We start from the raw sequence: 20,101 nt of genomic DNA, 5'->3' as shown, positions 1-20,101 counted from the left end.
CCTGGAAAGAGACACGAAGCACTGGTTGGACAGAGAGGGTACTGGAGGTTTTAGCTTGCCCAGTTAGGCTGAGACCTGGACCCTATAGCTGAGCCAGTGGGGAGTCTTATTGGGGACCTAGTGAGCAAAGGAGCAAACAGCCCCAGACTGACTGTGATCTGTGTGTGAACTTAAGGGAAATTGTACTTTAATGTGTGTATTAGTTATCCTTTCCTCTTCTATGAGACGACCTCCCTGGTGTTAGTGGTGAGGATTGAGGCTCCTTGATTGCTGGGCCAGGGCACGGCCATCACATGTGGTTTGCAGTAGTGGGATCTACTTTACACACTAATTGGCTTGTAGTGGTGTAGGTAGAGCAAATTCCTGTAGCTTATGTATAGTGATCTCTAAAAGTGTTTTGTACTCTAAAAAAGCCACACAGTGTATACTCATAGTTCAGATCACAATTGTTTTATTTCTTTTGTTAGCTTAGTGTTAGTCAGGGTGAGCAGACAGCAGATCAGCAGAGGAGTATGGAAAGCTGACAAGGAGCCAGCTGGCGGAGATGTGCCAGGCTAGGTGACTGGTGCATGGAAACCTAAGGCAGACTTGATTGTAGCCTTGGTTACAGCTGCATCAGAAAACAGCAGCCTGGAGGACAATCAGACTGAGTATAAATACAATATCATCGGAGAATGGACAGCTCAACCTTTCTGCAGTATACTTAAGGATCCAGCTGGAGCTGAAGAAACTTGAATTGGAGGCCAGGCATATGGAACTGGAAGCAACTGAGAGAATGAGGGGCCTAGAAGCTGAATAACAGAAACAGCAGAGAAAGCATGAGAGGGAAATGCTGACTCTTCACCAGAATCATGGAGGTAATGGGGAAGGGAGTAACCAGACCCAAGAAGCACAAAAGGTCAGTAAATTTCTTCCACAGTTGGGGGGATAATTTTGATAGCTTCATTCATATGTTTGAGGGGGTATGTAAACAGTATGAAGTTGACCAAAGACTCTGGGTACAGTTCCTGACCCCCTTACTCCATGGTAAAGCTGTAACTTCTTGCAAAAATGCATGACACTGACTGTTTTGATTATACTGCTGTAAAAAGACATTTATTAGAATGTTTTGAGCTAACATCGGAAATGTATAGGAAAAAGTTTTGTGAGCATAGACGCAAGGCAGATGAAAATGTATATGAATATGTTTTGAACTGAGCACTTATTTTTATAGCTGGGTGAGTGGATGTCAGGTCACCACTTTTGAAGGGCTGGCAGACCTTTTGGTAAAGGAACAAGCCCTTAGCACTTTACCCGAGGACATAAGGATCTGTTATCTGATAAACAGTGTGCTACTTTATAGGAGTTGGGGAAGAAGGGATACCTATACCTAGCAAGCAGGGCAGCCCTGCACAGGAAAGGGACCCCCAGTGCTGCTCATGGGTCTAAAGGAACCCATGGTGGGCAGCACAGACTGCCCCAACAAAATCCACCATTAGCAGGGGGAGCCACTAGTCCAGGTACATGTCCAGGACCTAGGGTGAAATGTTTTGAATGCAACCAGTAGGGCAATGTGGCATACAGGTGTCCACAAAGGCAAGGTGGGGAACCAAAGGTGAGGGAGCCAGTAAGTGGTAAAGACAAAATGCCAATAGTAGGTTGTCTTGAGACAACCGGGGTATGGAACTACCATCCTGCAGATGTCCTGAGAGGAAAGGGTTTGGATGAGGCAGTACTATGTACTTATGCAGTTACATGCAGTCAGGCTAGGAGACAAGCATGTGAGTCTGGTAGCCTGGGGGAGACCCAAACAGACTGCATACTTGCAGCCAGGACTGCTGAGGTGGTTACTTCAGGGATTAAGCTACGCTGTAGCAGTGAGACTGAATGTGAGCCACAGCTGCTTGTGGGTACTGATGTTTCCTTGGACAGGGTAACTGCAAAGGTAGAGGTAAGTAGTAGTACCCAGGCTGACAGTGAGGTACTACTGTCAGAGGATGCCAGACTTCCTGTGGAAGGGGAGCTGGGAAGGGTTATGAGGAGAGACTTGAGACAGGCTCAGCTCTCAGACCCTACAGTGCAAGGTCTGAAGCAGGTAGCCAGGGAGGCACCTGATTCTCAAGAGAAGGGGGAATATGTATACTGGAACAAAGGGTTACTGTACAGAGGGTGGACCCTTGAGGGAGGACTAGAAGGTGAGAGAGTATAGCATTTGGTAGTGCCTACAGCTTACCATCTGGCACTTCTAGCCATAGCCCATGGTATTCCCTTTGCAGGTCATATGGGCATAAAACATACAAAGAGGTGTATTATGCAAAACGTCTATTGGCCTGGAATTTCCAGAGATGTAACAGGGTACTGCAGGACCTGTGAGCAGTGCCAAAAGGTAGGCAAGGCAGGAAACAAGGTGAGAGCTCCTTTGATGCCTTTGCCTGTGATTGAGGAGCCATTTCAGTGGGTAGCTATGGATATTGTGGGTCCTCTGCATACCCCAAGTTCAACAGGGAAAAAGTATATCCTAGTGATTGTAGATTATGCTACACGATACCTTGAGGCAGTGGATTTGTCCTCCATTGAGGCCGAGAAGGTGGCAAATGCTTTGCTAGAGATTTTCAGCAGGGTAGGTTTCCCAAAGGAAATACTGTCTGACAGAGGTTCCAATTTTATGTCAGACCTGCTGGCTTGTCTGTGGAAGTTCTGTGGGGTGAAGCACATGAAGACCACCCCCTACCACCCCCAGACTACTGGTCTTGTTGAGAAGTTAAACTCTACAATCAAGTCCATGCCATGGACATTTGCAGATGAGTTTAAGAGGAAGTGGGACAAATATTTGCCCCATCTGTTGTTTGCTTACAGAGAGGTTCCCCACGAATCCACAGGTTTTTCACCTTTTGAGTTGCTGTATGGGCATAGGGTGAGGGGACCTCTAGATTTAATTCAAGATGAGTGGGAAGGTGAGTGTGAGCCTCACAAGGAGTCTGTTGTGGCATATGTCATGAACCTCAGGACAAGGCTCAGGGAACTCATGGGCCTGGCCCAAGAGAACCTGGCAGATGCCCAGCAACAGAAAGAGGTGTGGCATACCAGGAATGCTCAAGCTAGAGAGTATGCTGTAGGGCAGCAGGTGATGGTTCTCATTCCTGTCAGACACAACAAGTTGCAAGCAGCTTGGGAGGGACCCTACAAAGTGGTATGAAAGGTGAGTGATGTTAACTACATGGTGGAACTGCTAGGCAGAAGGCAGGGGCACAAATTGTACCATGTTAACATGATGAAACCTTAACATGATGAAACCTTACCATGATAGGGAGGCCCTTGTGCTGAGCATTTGCAGTGGATTGCAGGAGGAGTCTGAGAGAGATCTTGTGACTGATCTCCTCAGTGAGGCTTGGGCTGACACCTCCGTGGAAGGGGTAGCAATGTCCCAGCAGCTATCTCCTACCCAGGTTCGAGAAATCTGAGCAGTGTTGCTGGAGTTTGAGGGCATGTTCTCTGGGAAACCAGGGAGCACCCACTTGGTGCAGCACCAGGTGGATACAGGACCCCAAAGCCTATCAGGCAGGCCCCTTATAGGGTGCCTGAGAGAGTCAAACAGATTCTGAGGGAGGAGGTGCAGGAGATGTTGGAACTGGGGGTGATTCAAGAGTCCAACAGCCCCTGGGCCTCACCAGTGGTGTTGGTGCCAAAGAAGGATGGCAGCAACATCTTCTGTGTGGATTACAGGAAATTAAATAGTCACACAGAGACAAATGCTTACCCCATGCTTAGGACAGATGAGGCCCTAGAGCAGCTGGGTGGGGCTAAGTACCTCATAACCATTGATCTTACCAAGGGTTACTGGCAGGTGCCTTTGACTCCCAGTGCTAGAGAGAAGTTAGCCTTTGTGACTCCTTTTGGCTTGTATGAGTTCACAAAGATGCCCTTTGGGATGAAGAATGCCCCATTGATTTTCCAGAGGCTGGTAGATCATATCTTAGCAGGAGCAGGAGGGTTTGCCCTTGCTTACATGGATGATATTGCTATCTACAGCCATTCCTGGCAAGAGCACCTGCAGCATGTCAGGGAGGTGCTGAGCAGACTACAGAGGGCAGGACTGACCATTAAGCCGAGCAAATGTCAGGTGGGTATGGCAGAGGTTTTCTACCTAAGACATAAAGTGGGGAGTGGTAAGATAAGGCCAGAACCTGCCAAAGTGGAAGCCATTTAGGCATGGCCTGCACCTGTTAGCAAAAAGCAGGTGAAGGCATTCTTAGGGACAGCAGGATACTACAGAAAGTTCATTCCCAATTATAGTACCATAGCTGCTCCCCTCACAGACCTGACAAGGAAGAATAGGCCAGATATGGTAGTATGGACCCCCGCATGTGAGCAGGCATTTCAGAAGCTTAAGGATGCTTTGGGAGGACCCCCTGTGTTAGCCAGTCCAGACTATAGCAAATAATTTGTTGTGCAGGTGGATGCCTCAAACTATGGGATGGGGTCTATACTTAGCCAGATTTCTTCAGAAGGAGAAGAGCACCCAGTGGTTTATTTCAGTCGAAGGCTCCAATCCAGGGAGGAATGCTATGCAGCGGTAGAAAAGGAATGTCTAGCCATAGTGTGGGCACTACAAAAACTTCAGCCTTATCTGTATGGAAGAAAATTCACTGTGATGACAGATCATAACCCTCTAACATGGTTAAACAGAGCCAGTCAGCAAAATGCCAAGTTGCTAAGATGGAGCCTGGGGTTGCAAGCATATGATATGTCAGTGCAGTACTGCAGTGGGAGTAGCAATGCCAATGCAGATGGGATCTCAACACAGGGAATGAGGTGAGGTACACCCAGATAGACCTGACACTCTCAAGTGACGTTTCTCAAGGGGCACTTGAAAAACTAGCTTGAGTTCCCTGGGGGGGGGGGTGTGTGACGACTGGGGAGAGATGGGCGAAGGCTACCAGCCTAGTCAAAGATAATTTGATATATAATTCTGGTATTTGTAAATAAATGTAAAATACAGGCATGTTTTCTTGATAATAGATGCAAAATACAGGCATGTTTTCTTGAGTGTAAAAGAATACTGTGAAATGTGGAACTGCAAAATATGTGACAACATTGCACTCTACTGGCCCAGTGAAGTATGTTGTGACCCTTTCATTTTAGAATTCAGCTCCAGTGAGTCTGGATGAAGGTTTCATGCCCATTGTTTTAAGGCTAAAGTTTATAACCAGAATTTACATGTGGAAGGCGCTTTATTGCTCTGGTTTCTGCTAGAGTGTATATGTGAAATGTCTTGTATTGTTGTAAATTTCTGAGCAGGTGTTAGATTGCTAAGTAATGCTGACTGTGGCCTGAGACTTCAGACCTAAGTGACAAAATGATGTAATTTGGGAGGGCCTCAGCAGAGCTGTTGGTTAGTGTTTAAAAACTATTGTTCAGTGAGAGACTGGGAGCATTTTGATCTTGATATCCAACTTATCAGCACTCTGCCTTATATTCACATATGTTTTAGCACTGTGGTTTCTGACAGGAATAGTTAAAGCTAGTAAAGATTAATTAGGTATTTTTCTTTGAAATCAGACCTGTCCTACTGCATTATTTAAAGTTTCTGTGTGATCTCTGAACTCTTAGATATCTCTGTGGTGTAGTAGTTTTGTCTTGTGTTTTAATTATTTATTATTAAATATTTTTTAAAATCTTCTACATGTGGCTGGTTTATGTAGAGATAAATTCTGTTTTAGAGTACATTATATATTTATAGAGTTAACTGTCTAAGCCTTTCCAATAAGCCTTGAAACTGATTAGGCATACTACCATTGGATTATAATATTGCACAGTAATAATTGGACACCCTTTTAAGGGCCTTTTAGTAGCTGATAATTAACTGGGTGGTGGCAGGAATTACTACCATATGGTCTGGGTTATAGGGGTACAGCCGGAGAACCTGTGCCAGACTTTTCCCAGGAAAGTCTGTGTGGTTGTATAACCTCTTCTCAAAGTGTGTATGTGTGTATGTATCAGCTACCTGGGCAGAGACACGAAGCACTGATTGGACAGAGATGGTACTGGAGGTTTTAGCTTGCCCAGTTAGGCTGAGACCTGGACTCTATAGCTGTGCCAGTGGAGAGTCTTATTGGAGACCTGTTGAACAAAGAAGCAATCAGCCCCAGACTGACTGTGATCTCTGTGTGCACTTAAAGGAAATTGTACTTTACTGTGTGTATTAGTTATCCTTTCCTCTTCTATGAGACAACCTCCCTGGTGTTAGTGGTGAGGATTGAGGCTTCTTGATTGCTGGGCCAGGACACAGCCATCACAGCTGGAATACTTAAGTCTTCCATAAATATTTTCATTTGTGCTTGTTCTTGATTTCCACACATTTGCTTTATGCAGATTTTCATAAAATTTCCAAAGTATCTCTAATACCTCTACAGGATCACTAGTTATTTTTCTAGTTATAGGCTACAACCCTTTCTACTTTCTTTTGCCTAAGACATTGTAGTAAAAGTTTTTGTGCATTTTTCTGAAGTTATTATCAAAAGCAGTTACTTAATACCAGTTGTTCTAAACTTGTTGATATTATTCAGAATCTCTCTTATTTTCTCTTTAGCACTCTGCAGCTGGGCCTCTTCTTTTTCTGTAACATTCTCCTCATTCTACAATACCTTAACCTTTGTTAGCCCCTCTAAATAATTATTGTTAGCTGTTAAGCATATCTCTTTTGTTTTATTTCTGCCATATTTTTAAACTTTTCTTTAATTTTATCACACTCACTAGCTATTACTTCTGAAGAACTTTCTGTCTTCTCAAATAAACTCTCAAATGATTTCCACTACCCATTCCTTAAATTCCTCCTTTTAAAGGTAAGTAGGGAAGTGCCAGTGTCTCATCTGTACTTCATTATCCTGCATTTTTATCTTAGTTATTATTATACATGATCTGAAATAGTTATTGGATGTGGGCCAAAGTCTTCAATTAAATGCATATGTTCCTGTGAAATATAATGTTTGTCTACTCTAGCCTAGTTATTTGTTTTCTTTATTTGAATATGCAAATTCTCTCTTGAGTTCCTACTATTAAATTCATATCTTCCATACCAAACACTTTCATAGATTTCTTCAGAAATCTACTTTATTTTGTTCTGTTTCTCTTCTAGGTCCCCAAGATACATCCTCACTGTTGCAAATCAAGTTCTAGTCCCCACCTATAAGTAATATTCCCTACAGAAAGCTGATTATTTCTCACAAATTTCCTTCAGCTTTATGTAAGATCAGGTATGATTTAAATGTACAAAAATACAGTATTCTCTTTGCATAAATCTAGAAATGCAGCCATATTAAAGCAGGGATTCACAGTGTTCATACAGTCTCAGTGAATGTACTTTCAGTCAATGAAAATAACCTTCAGTCAAGAATATTGATAAGAACCGAATGTGTAGTACATTTTAGTATAACACATTTTGTTTATATGGTACAAGGCTTGGGATCCAAGGCTAAAGAGGTATGTAGATTATCAGGAAATAATTCAAGTTAGTTCATTTCGACTAATATGCAGAAAGTCATTGTAGTACAGACATTCGGGTATGAGTGCAGAAGTCGGGTCAAATATCCAGCATTCCAGAATATTGATTATACTATTCAGGAGGAAAGGAATATGAAGAACATAAGTGCAGATGCTACAGAGTATTACAGGTTATCAGTACTGTTATTGGAGACAGTATTCAGATATTGTTGACATCTACTTCACTGTACATAATACAGCATTCTTAACTGAACTACAGTGTTTGCAGGCTTTATTGTGAAAGGTACAAAAGGATTTGGTCCATAAGGTAGAGACTGGCACCTGTTCAGCACAAGTTTGATAATTAACAGATAAAGACATTCATTCCAGTCTTATTCCAATTTCTTCCAGTTATTTCCAGTTCATACCAGCATTCTACAGTCATATGATTTCTTACACTCTATAATAGCAGTTTTAGGTGGAAAATAAATACTTGCCAGTGTAGTCCTCCTCCTTTGCCAGTAGCTGCTTATCACTACAAATCTACAAATATTATCCTTTTTTCCCCTCTTCTATCACTATTGGAGCTCCTCTAGCAATTAGTATAAAGAACCCCATTTTCTTTTGCCCCTGATATTCTGGTGAATATCCATCCTGAAATATTTTCTTTATCAAACTCTCTTGCTCACTTCTGTTCAAATGTGTCTCCTGTAGCATTGCTATTGCAATCTGTATTTCTAATAATTCTGTACTCTTCCCTTTTTGAATACACCTCTGAGACTATTCACATTCCAAATTAATATGGATAGTGTAGCCATTATGTTAAGAATTTATCGTTCGTAGCTATTATATACAACTTTTTAAAATGTGTATTTCCAGCTTTTGTGTTACATGCACTAACTAATGTTTACCAGGTTGAACCTTTATACAGTTGCATCTTGTTATCTTCCTTTGAACATGTGTCACATTTCAAAGACTTTTTGTTTTAATAAAAGCACTGAAAAAACACACACACAGAATATCCCCTTAACCTATTAACTTAAAACAAACATGCAAAACCATGTGCATCTTCAAATAATGAAATTTAGCTCTACTGATAGAAGCAAATGTCCCAAATTGGCAGCTACACCCACATGCATTACCAGACCTAAAATTAAGGTTATCCATGCTAAGATACATGTTACAGCCTATGCTCCTACATGGCGCCTCTTCTTGTCTTATCTTTATTTCAATCCCAGATGTGAAAAATAACTTGTATGCTTTCAGAAAACATTAACATTTAGCCTTAAGAAAAAATGCATTGGGTCTCTTTAAATAAGACTAAATTATAACCTGTTCTAGTAAATGCTTTGAATTATTTATTTCTCAGAAAATCTGCTATCTCTTACTTCAAATAATTTCAAACATTATTTATTACTAAGTGTTCCTTTTAATTTTGCATTGATCTCAGTTTGCACTATCCAGGCCTCTAGATGCCCTTCCATATTGATGTTGTAGTATTCTTAATGAAAGGGAATCCCTGCTGAGGGTAGCACAACAAGCAACCAATATACCAAAACTTAGGAATTTATAAATGTTGTATGTTCTATCCATGCTCCCTGCTCAAGCTGTACAGAGTAAAGATAATGTACAGACATACATACCTCAGAACTTCATTGCCACCAGTCCAAACTCCATCACTGATTGTCAGTCTGAATTCTCCTTCTTCTGTGCTGCTTACTGAGCCATGTTTCAGATAAGTGCCCCATTAAAATTTCTTATCTATTTCTGTTTTATTTTGGTATATTTACATGTGATCTAGAAAGGGAAAATCATGTGTTGTGATTTGCATAAAAAGGTCTGTTTGGTGCAAGGATTTTACTCCTAGAAGGTGAAAGGCCAAGGTATCAGTAGGTTCTACTTCTCAAGAGGCTCTCCACTCTAGTAAGTGTAATTTTGATGCAGCCAATGTTTCCTGCAGGGCTGCTGCATTTGGTTCTAATTTGAGACATTATTCTTGTCTTCATCTCCAGCCCTTACATGATGAAATTAAGGCTAAATTGTTAAATGCTTTTCTTGGTAGTAAGAACGTTTTTGGTTCTGTTACCGCAGAGCTTTTTACGTCCATCCAAGATAAAGGCAAGGCCTTGAGGGAATTGAAACATATTTTTGTGTCTCCTATACCTAAATTCCAGATGCATTATCCATCCAAATCTGTTTTTGTTACAGACAGCCTCACCATCCTCCTAAAGGTAAAAAGGGTCCTAAACATTTACCCCCACTAGATCTACTCAGTCTAATACTTCTCAGAAGCTGCCTTTTCAAACAAGTCAGGTTCTATCTGACAATTTTCTTTCCCTTTCTCTAGGCCAGGTTCCTCTAACCCTTAGTCTTTCCTTGTCCCTCCCTAATTAGTTAAGGTTCACTCAAGACTCTTGGGTTTTATCCAGCATCCACTAGGGATATTTCAATCATATGGAAACCCCTTCCTCCTTTTCTGGGAACTCCTCTGCCTTCTCAAGAACATCTTCCTTTCTTTCCAAAACTGCTTCAGGGCCTTTTGGCTCAAGGAACCATTAAGGTTGTACCCCCTGTCCAGGAGGAGAAAGGGTTTTATTCCAGGATGTTTTCATTCCCAGTTAGCAAGGCACTTGGAGACCCATTCTGGGCATTTCTCAGCTCAACACCTTTCTAAAGGTCTCTTCCTTTAGGATGTTGTCTGTTCAAACCTTGTTCCCTTTTTTTTCTCCAGCACTTCCTGATGTCTATCTTCACATCCCCATTCATCCCCTTTTCAGGAAGTTTTTAAATTTCTCTGTTTCTTCCTTGCATTTTCAGTTTTCTGCTTTGCCTTTTGGCCTCTTTACTGCGCAAGGGTATTCATAAAATGCCTCAAATCTGTCATTGCTTTTTGCAGGATGAGAGGGGTTCAGATCTTTCCTTATCTAGGCAAGCTACTCATTCAGGCTTTGTCCACCGAGGTGCTGTGTCAGCAGTTCATGCTTATGGTTTGTCTCTTACAGAGCCTGGAATTCACTATCAAATTTCAAAAGTCAGTCCTGGTCCCTTCTCAGGATCTTCTTTTCCACAGTTGCAGGATCCAAACCATTCCTATTTTGGTATCCCTGCCTCCACCCAAAGCTTTTTCTCTCATCACACTTTTTTCATTCTCTTCTTCCTCTGGCTTCTGTCACAGCCAGGGATTTTCTCGGGGTTCTTGGATTCATGGCCTCTATCATTCCTATGCTGCCCCTAGCCAGACTCCATATGAAAAAACTACAGTGGTTCCTCAAGTTGGTGTTGTTTCAACACTGTCATCTACTGGATTTACTGGTTCCTTTACTTCCATGTCTCAAACACAAACTTCAGTAGTGGATTCATCAGCTTTCTATCAATCCAGGACTTCCTTTTCATCCTCCAGTCTCATTTCAGGAACTTTTTTCAGATGCCCCGGACAGGGGATAGGGAGCCTCCTTTGTTTCCCAGGGTCTCTGGCCTCCTATATCAGAGATCAGATCACATCAACACAAAGGAGATCAGAGCTCTCTGTTTAGGTTGTAGTATTTTCATTTCCTCTTTCTTCCAGGGCTTCTCAATGTCTTCACAGACAATACTACAGTGATGTGGTATATCAACAACAAGAGGTGACATTTCTTCCTTGCTTGCAGACTTTGTCTTCAGTTCTGGGATATAGCTATCCAGTATTGAGTGATTATTCAGGCTGTCTATATTTCTTTAGAGCAAAATATAGTGGTGCACACCTTGAGCAGGTCCAGTATACAGGCTCATTAATGGATGCTTCACAGAGATGTGTTTCTGGAAATTATCCATCAGTGGGCTGCTCTACAGGTAGATCTCTTTGGTCCCCTCTGAACAGACAACTTCCTTTTTTCTGTGCCAAAGTCCCAAGCTCTCTGGCCTAGAAGTTGGATGCACTATCTTTTCCTTGTAAGGTGGATGTTTCCCTATACCTTCACTCTCCTTTCTCTGAATCTTAGTGTCCTGCTCAAGAGAAAGCAAGACTCTCTCAAACTCTTGTTGGCAACTCTCTTTTGGCCCAGACAGTATTGGTTCCCCCTTCTACTTCAATAAGCCAGGGGCAATCACCACACGTTACCTCACAAGATAGACCTTCTCACACAAGATGAGGGGTCTCTGATCCATCTTCACTTGTCTACTCTTCAACTGACACTGTGGGTGATAAGATTTTGATCTCTTTTAGGCATCTCTTTTCTGAGGATGTGCTTAGGGTTTTGCAGGAGGCCAGGAAACCCACTGCCAGGAAATCATATTTGTCCAAATGTTAGTGGTTTTCTGTTTAGTGCTTTTCTTGTAACCATGATCCCTTTTCAATGAGGCCCCTTTGATGCTGTCTTATTTGTGTGAACTGCTCCATGCTGGGTTGGCAAATTCTTCAGTTTAAGCTCACCTTTCAGCTATTTCTACTGATCTCTGCTTAATACCTTGTCTTGCCTGTAGGTTTGAGGCCAAACAATTTCCTAAAGGCATCCTTTATATCAGGCCTCCCAGGAAACCAATTCTACCATCCTGGGACCTCAATTTTTTGTGCTTGAAAATTTGTCTCAGGCTCCTTTTGAGCCTGCTGCTTCAGCTTACTTGCAACACTGTACTTGGAAGACTTTGCTTCTTTTACATCTTACTTCAGCTAAAAGAGACTCTGAATTCCACGGTCTTATGGTTGTTCCTCCTTTCTTGGTTTTTCATAGGGACAGTGTGTCTCTTTGTACTAATCCTTCTTTTATGCCCACGGTGGTTAATCAGTTGTGTCTTAATAAGTCTATTAATTTGCCTTTCTTTTTCTCTTCTCAGCAATCCGCTGGTGAGAAGATTCTTCACACCTTGGATTTGCATAGGTAGCTCAGATATTATTTGGATAAAACTAAAGCCATTCACAAATCTGAAGAGAGTTTTGTTTTCTTTCATCTCAGATATTTGGGTTTGGCTATTTCTAAGCAAACTGTGCTCTTCTGGATCTCTAAGACCATTTTTGTTGTTATTTCTTTCATGTTAAATGTCTTTCTGCTTCTGTATAGGCTCATTCTACAAGAGGTGTTGCCTCCTCTTGTGCACTGTTCAAAGGATTAGATACCAATTCCATCCTTGAGGTTGCTATTTGGACTTCTGTCAATACCTTCACTAAGCATTACTAGTTGGATGTTTCCATGGCATGAGCTATCCTGCATGGATATTTAGAGGACTCTTTTTTGCCTTCCTCCTCCCATGTTTCCCCTTGGCCTCTCCATTTTGTTAAGAATATTGCAACAGTGATATGAAAGGACATAGTACAGTTGTGTAAAATCTTATCATAACAGTCGATATCCTTCTCTTTCACTGTTTTACAGTATTCCCCCTCTTTTTTGCCCTATTCCTTCTGACTTCCTGACCTAGAATTCTTTTCTTTTTTCTTCTTCTGGATGTAGATATTTCTCAAAGTTCCTGGAAAAGGTTGCTTCTCCTGTGACTTTTCAGTTCTGAGGTATGTATGTCTATATGTCACCTTTATGCCCTACACCTTGAGTGAAGAGCATCCATGTGATGTACAACATCTGTAAATTCCTAAGGCTTTGGTATACTGGCCAGACACTGGTCTACCTTCGGCAGGGAATCACTTATTTTAAGACTATTGCAACAGTGAAGAGAAGGACATCTGCTGTTATGTAAGATTTTGCACAACTGTACTTTTTATTGCCTTCACTTGTAGTCATCTTATTTATATGGAAACATAAGTACAGAATACACAGCTGACCTCAGCTCCAAACCCTTCAACTCAGACTGAACATTTATTTGATAAAAGAAAACTATTCATTACATTCACAGTTGTCTCTTATTTTTAAAAAGTTCAATTGCTTATGCAAAAAACTTATTAGATTAATCCAATAACATTAATCTAGATATTTAGTTATGCAAAAATAAAAGAAAACATCTCAACTCTACATATATTGTAATCAGTGCAGTTTCATACCCATCCCCCTCCTCAAGAGCTCAAGAATACAGCCTATTAACTCAACATACTTTTTCCCAGCCTTTCTTCTCTTTTACATTATTATGCCCATATTTCTTTATACTGAAAAAGATAAAAAGGACTTGTTTCTTTAAAATTATCATCCACAACAATCATGGAAATGCTTTACTATATAACATGCAATTTATATCATGAAATGTTTTATACAAATACTATCGACAACAAAAATTGTTTTACTTAGAGTTACTTTTTTCTTTGTTTTTTCTTTTAGTGTCCTTCCAAGTAATGCATAACACAAATCCAGCCTTCAAAAACCAAAACTAAAGAATAAAAATGCAAGCAGTGCACCAAAGTACAGCCGCAGAGTAAAAATAACAATAATTTATTGAAACAGTAAAGCTGAGTGCTTTCATCATCTAAATGTCAGACTTCATCAGAACTGATAAAACTGGGTAATACCACATTTAAATACATAAAAAATTCCCCACTCAACCAATCAGAATAGAACCTATTAACTGATTATTAGACCCGTTTAAAAAACATGAGCAGAAACTATAGTTCCAAACTAAAAGTAAATGTATAACAAGACCAAATATGACCTGCTTATAGAAGTAATACCAAAAGTAAATAAATAAATAAAAACAAATGCAATGTATGATATTCCTGCAAAATATATGTTAAATCACTACTATATAAAATTAATAAATAAAATAAATATAAACATATTTAACTTTCTTTGAACATGGAGCGTAGAAAAACATAATTTGGCTGCATGAATTTTTAACACACTGGAGACAGAAATATTATCATTCCTTGCCTCCTGTCTGAGCTGCCAAAACAGTTCTCTATTATTGACTCTTGTCTCCCATGAGCCACCTCTGGAACTAACGGGAATCTGTTTGAGCACAAAAAGCTGATATTTACTTGAATAGCATGACTTTGCATGTCTATAAAGTGCATTGAATTCATTTGCATGTGTTATTTGTTTATTATTTAGTTATTTATTGACATTTGTTAACCAGAAAAGTCCACTGGGCCAATGACCCATTTTCAGTGGAGGCCCGGATTGAAAAGCTTCATACAATCACAGAAATTTTTACATAACATCAGCTTAACTTTGAAAGTCAAGAAAGCATTTACACAATACAAATTGAAGTAGATATACAAGACAAATACATATTATAGAGGTATACAATACAAGAAAATAAACCCATTGTGTTAGACTTTTAGTAATTTTGTTTGTATATTCTCATAAGTAAGAATACTATTTAATCAATTCTGTTTATTCAGCCACAGAAATAAAGAAAGCAAGAGAGATTGGATACAAAGACAGATAGTGTAAATTGCAACTATATTAAGTTAGTAAAATTATTTGTAGTGTGTAGTGGCCAAAACATTTAAGGTGATTTAATTATATGACTACAAGAAGAGACAAGGTTATTGAGATAGTGTTCTTTTAGTACAAATTTAAATGTTTTTAAAGAGTCTAGTTGAGTAAGAGAGATGTATATCATACATGTGTTTATAAATATGTTTTTTATATCCCTCTCTTTTACCGACTAAGAAACTGGTACAACACAAACACAGGGCTAAATAAACACCACACTACTGTTACAATTAAAATGCCCTATGGACTTAATAAGTCCCTAGATTCCAAATACATCTTTCTTATGTTGCTCAAAGGCTTACATTGGATACAAAATCCACACTTAAAAGCCCCAAATTTCTTGTTGCTCCACACCAGATTAGTATCCACCTTGTTTTCTAACAATTCCTTCAAATTCTTGTTAATTTACAAAAACAAGTCTAGCAGGGATAATATTCCTAACCTCTGGAAGGTGAGTCAAACCCCCCTAATTGTTAATATGTTCTATATCTTTAGACTGAGAATTAAAATTGCAAACAAAACACATGGCACTGTAGAAATAATGTGAACAAAATCTTGCAGTATCTTAAACATTACATCATATTTTTCTTTGCTACGTTAATCACGTGTTTTAAACAGTATGGGGAAAGAAGAAAATTACCAAATGGTCCACTTATCCTTTTAAATGAATAGGTGGTAAACAGAGGTGTCTTTTTAAATGTTACCACAGATAAGGTGGACCATGGTCACTGTGAGCAGATCTGGTGGATATCTCATGGCTCAATTGGAATATGTGCCTTGTCAAGGTAATTGACTATCCCCTGGATTCACGAAGCTCTGTGAAAGAATAAGGCTATTCTTGCACAAAGTGGTTCATGTCTGTTTAGGATAGCAATGCACCTTGCATATGCATTAAGGCTGGTTGCTATCTAAACTAAATGAACCAGGAACGAGCGCAGGGTGTGTGTGTCAGCAGTTCCAGCACCTGAAACACACCCGCTTCACTCTGAAAATGCCATACGGCACTTTCTGACATGGATGAGTGTCAAACTATATAATATTTTAGCCTGGGTCTAATATAATGTAGTAAACGAGTGTCCGCAGACACTGAAATGTAAATAGCTAACATTTCAGTGTCCACTGGCACTAAAAAAAAAAATACCACAAACACCTATAGAAGGCAGCAGCCTTCATGTGCACACCCCCAAATGTTTGCACTCTTGCCCTACATGCATGGAAGCAGTAGGTCAAGAGGAAAGGAATAAAAAATAAAATGTAATAATATTTTTTTTTCATAAAATAAATCTGAAGTTTAAGCACTGCACAGCATGTTTGCATGGCACGCCACTATGCTTAGCCCGGCTGAGATCCTGAAAATGATAGACAAGTGCTAACTGTGATAAAAAACATCATTGAGCTGCTGTAACGTAGTGGTTCTACCATGGTATAGCATGTAGAACATGCTTGGCTCGAATCTCCCCTCTGGCAAATTATTTAATAAACTTTTAAGAAATGTGAATGATAGATGTCAATCATATGGCTCACGTATAGCACAGTAGGGGTGGGAATATGTAAAATATAAATGTAAAAAACAATTTATAACTTTAATGAAAAAAGTAGATTTAAGCAATGTTTTGCTAGTATAATCATTGCTTACCTGCATTCAGGTCTTCTTAGGTGATGTAAGCATTGCTGTGCGGATTTGCATGGAGCTAAGCATAGTGCAGCATATTAAAACCGGCCAATCAAGAAAAAGTGCAGGAAAACTTACCTATTTAAAATGCACAGGTGGGAATACAGCCATAAGCATTTGGGATTGCACACAGCAGGACCAAAATGGCTGTCATTGGCGAAGGTGTGCGCTTCCGAGCGCAACATTTGGGCATCCAGGAGTCCAGGGTCATGGGTGGGCTGCTAGGTAAAAATCATGATGACAGGCTGCTGCAGGGCCAGTACTAGGGCTTGCAGTACAAAGTGGAGGCCTGAGACCAGCTTGCATGTGATCTCATCATTGCCACTGGCATACCCCAGACTGATGAGCAGGTACGTCATCACCATAATGACCTAAAGCAGAGGAGGGGTGCAGTCTTGGACTAGTGGATCCAAGAAGCCTGAGTGCAGGATATCCCACCATCTGTAAGTATGCAGTCTTATGTATTTCTAACTAAGTATGGAAAAAGTTCAACTTGTAACTGTGCAGGTGTGATTAATGTGTGATGTTTCCCCATACAGCTGATGCAGAGAGGTCCCAGAATGTGTAGGCTCATGCACAGAGACTGGCCCAGCTGCGTTGGCAGTATGGTGAGTACAGAATATCCCCCCTACTATTAGCAGTAAGAAATCAAAATTATAGTAATGGTAGTACTGCCTGTATATATAATTGTGCTGTAAAAGTCAGGCATAAATGCCTGTGTCAGGCTTCCAGTGTTACAATGGAGTATCCCTAGCTGCTGTATAATACAGACATCAGTAGCAAACAAGGTACAATATGCAGGAGAGAAATATTAGAATATGTATGAGTGTGTCTGAGTGAACCTGCCAATAAAGTGCCATGTCAGGGCTACTGTAACAGTTAGAAATGAAAAGCGTTTCCCTGTGCAGATCATGCAGGAATAGTAATTGTGGGGTTCTGAGGTGTACACAGATATGCATGTCAAAACTAATAAAGGTGATCCCAAACACTGGTGTGTGTCATCTCACTTGTATCTGATAAATAGAAATGTGTATGTCCTGTAGAATGCATTAACTGAGGTGAACTGATTTAGCACTGCTTGTCTGCATACTTTAGAATGGGCATGTCAAATAACTGGAAAAAAGCAACAGTACATATTCCCATCAGAATGCGTTTCACTTGTTTGTCTGCCAGCATTGTCCTGTGTTAACCATTCACTTTCAGTCATATGTAGCTGTGAATGTACTGAGAAATGTATAAGGCTAACAGGTGCTAACCTAAAACTTACACTGTGTACTCAGGAATCGAAATTGCAGTATGTAGTTGTAAAACAGTCAAATGTGCAATCCAGCTAATGTGCACGTTTCACAAACAGTGAGACAAATGTATGTTGTGTATGCATAAATTGTACTGAAAATGGGAAAAAGATAATGCAACATGGCGATAATAAACGTACTATGCACAAAAATATATACTAGATAGAAATGTCACAAACAACACACAGCATGGTTTGAATCGAGGGACTGCCGCTAACATCTCAGTCTGGTTCTACAGTTTTAAACTGCAATCTGAATAGAAAAAATAATGTACTGCAACACATGCATTTTCCATACAGGGCACACAGGTAAAGCAATCTGAATAGAAATACTAGTATGATGTGTATAACTATGAAAGGTGTACAATTGCTGTGTTGATCAGCCCCAGTCCTACAAATAGATGCAAGCTAGACATCCACACTCTGCAGTCTGGCCCAGACAAGCCCCTCAAGTGCCATGTTGTCACAGACAGTTTCCCCACTTAACAAGAAACTTGCACACAATGTCCCAGTACATGTGTGTGAAAGACACAACACACATTCCAGGGCCTGCAACTAATATGTGAATCTGAAATATGTGTAGAAACAACAATGTAATATGAGCACAGTTCATCTTCACAGGTCCACAGGTAAGGAAATTGGTATAGAAACAGGTCTGATGTGTATAATTAAATAAGGGTGCAATTGCTCTGTTGATATCTACAGCTGTTGGTATGCTGTAGCAGCCACATGGCTCAGGTAGACTGTAAGTGTGGTCAGAATATAGAGTAGTGAATAGTAGTGTACTAACAAATATACCTGATAGCAGTTGTCAATTGAATCTGTTCCCTTCCCCCACCACTCAACTGATCCAACCATCACACTGAAGCCAACATGGGTATGTTTCTAAACAAACCTCTACTGCTGGGACCATTGTTCCATTTGGTTTATCATTGTTTAAACTGTGCGCATACTAATATCCCCTGTTGAATAATCATCTTATTGCCTGCCTAACATACCACTAACTAGCATGCTGTTGCAACCCTGAATGCCATTCCATATATGCATGGGTTCTGTTTGCTATAGCACTTCTATAATTGCACTGTTTTGGTTAAGGGGAATATCCATGCATGCTATTTTGACTAATGTTGTAATGTGTTGTGTATGACTAACCAATATTCATTGTTAATTTCCACACCATAGCACATATGGGAAGGCAGATCCCAGGGGATCCACTTCTCCCACCCCACCTGGCCGAGGCACCGGGTCCCAGCACATCTGGGACCCAACCCAAACCTCCCTCATCTGTTAGTCCTGAACCACCCTTGGTTGGAACCACTGCAGGAGATGGGGCTTGCTGGCTCACCCCCCCCCCGCAAGTGGGCACGGTGAGGACATTGTCACCTGGGATGAGGTCTGTGGCATGGTATGTAGTGTCTTCCAGACAGAGCTGGATGACCTCCTGCATCAGGTGGAGGACAGGCTGTCACAACTAGAGGGGCAGGCAGCCCCACCAGCCCAGCCCCCAGCACAGCCACCTTCAGGTCTGTGAAGGAGTAGTGGTGACTGCCATCGGGTGGGGACATCAGTGCCACTACTACCATCTGGGGGGCTCATGAGCCTCAGATTCCCAACCACCTTTGCCATCATGGTGTTTACCCCCCATGTGTCATACACCACCCCAGTCTGCTATCTTGTCTGTCTTGTCTGTCTGCAAATGCAACCTCTCCTACCAAACCTCCCTCACCACACTTACCAATAATCCTTCCTTAACATCCCACTCTCACCTTAAAAAAAAGGGCATCTGTCCCACAAAAAAAGCACGTCCCATACATAGCTCTGCATTTCACCCAGAGATATGTACCCAGCACACAATCTAACCCTACCAATCATCCATATTGTATGATGCCCACACACCTCCCTGTAGGGTGGGAGGCTCCAAATTCTAAATTGCCCACATTGAAAGCAGCTGTTGCTGCCAAAGAAATGCAGAGCTATGGTCTTTCCCTACACCCGTCCTGCACATCCCTACTTGTTTCTCCTCTTGTTTGTCCTCCTGCTTGCCCCAGTTTCACCACTTTCCTATCTCCCTTTTTTCTTTTCTTTAATTGAAATTAGCGTGGGTTTAAGTGGCCGCAAGCAGCTGTAAGCAAAGCTAAGCTCACGTAAGCATCACTTAGCTCTGTGCAAACCCACTTACAACTGCTTTAGTGCCTTAATCACTCTGTCTCCAACAGCCTATGTTCTGCCCAGCAACAAAACAATCAGCCCTTGCAAGTCTAAAACCCAGGACCCTGCACACTATATCCAAAGTGACTTACCACTAAGCCATGTCAGATGCAAATAAAT

The sequence above is a fragment of the Protopterus annectens genome, chromosome 6.part1 (genome assembly GCF_019279795.1).
Source record: "Protopterus annectens isolate FY-2018-M chromosome 6.part1, PAN1.0, whole genome shotgun sequence".
Lineage (NCBI taxonomy): Eukaryota > Metazoa > Chordata > Ceratodontiformes > Protopteridae > Protopterus > Protopterus annectens.
Note: the sequence above shows the minus strand (reverse complement) of the source record.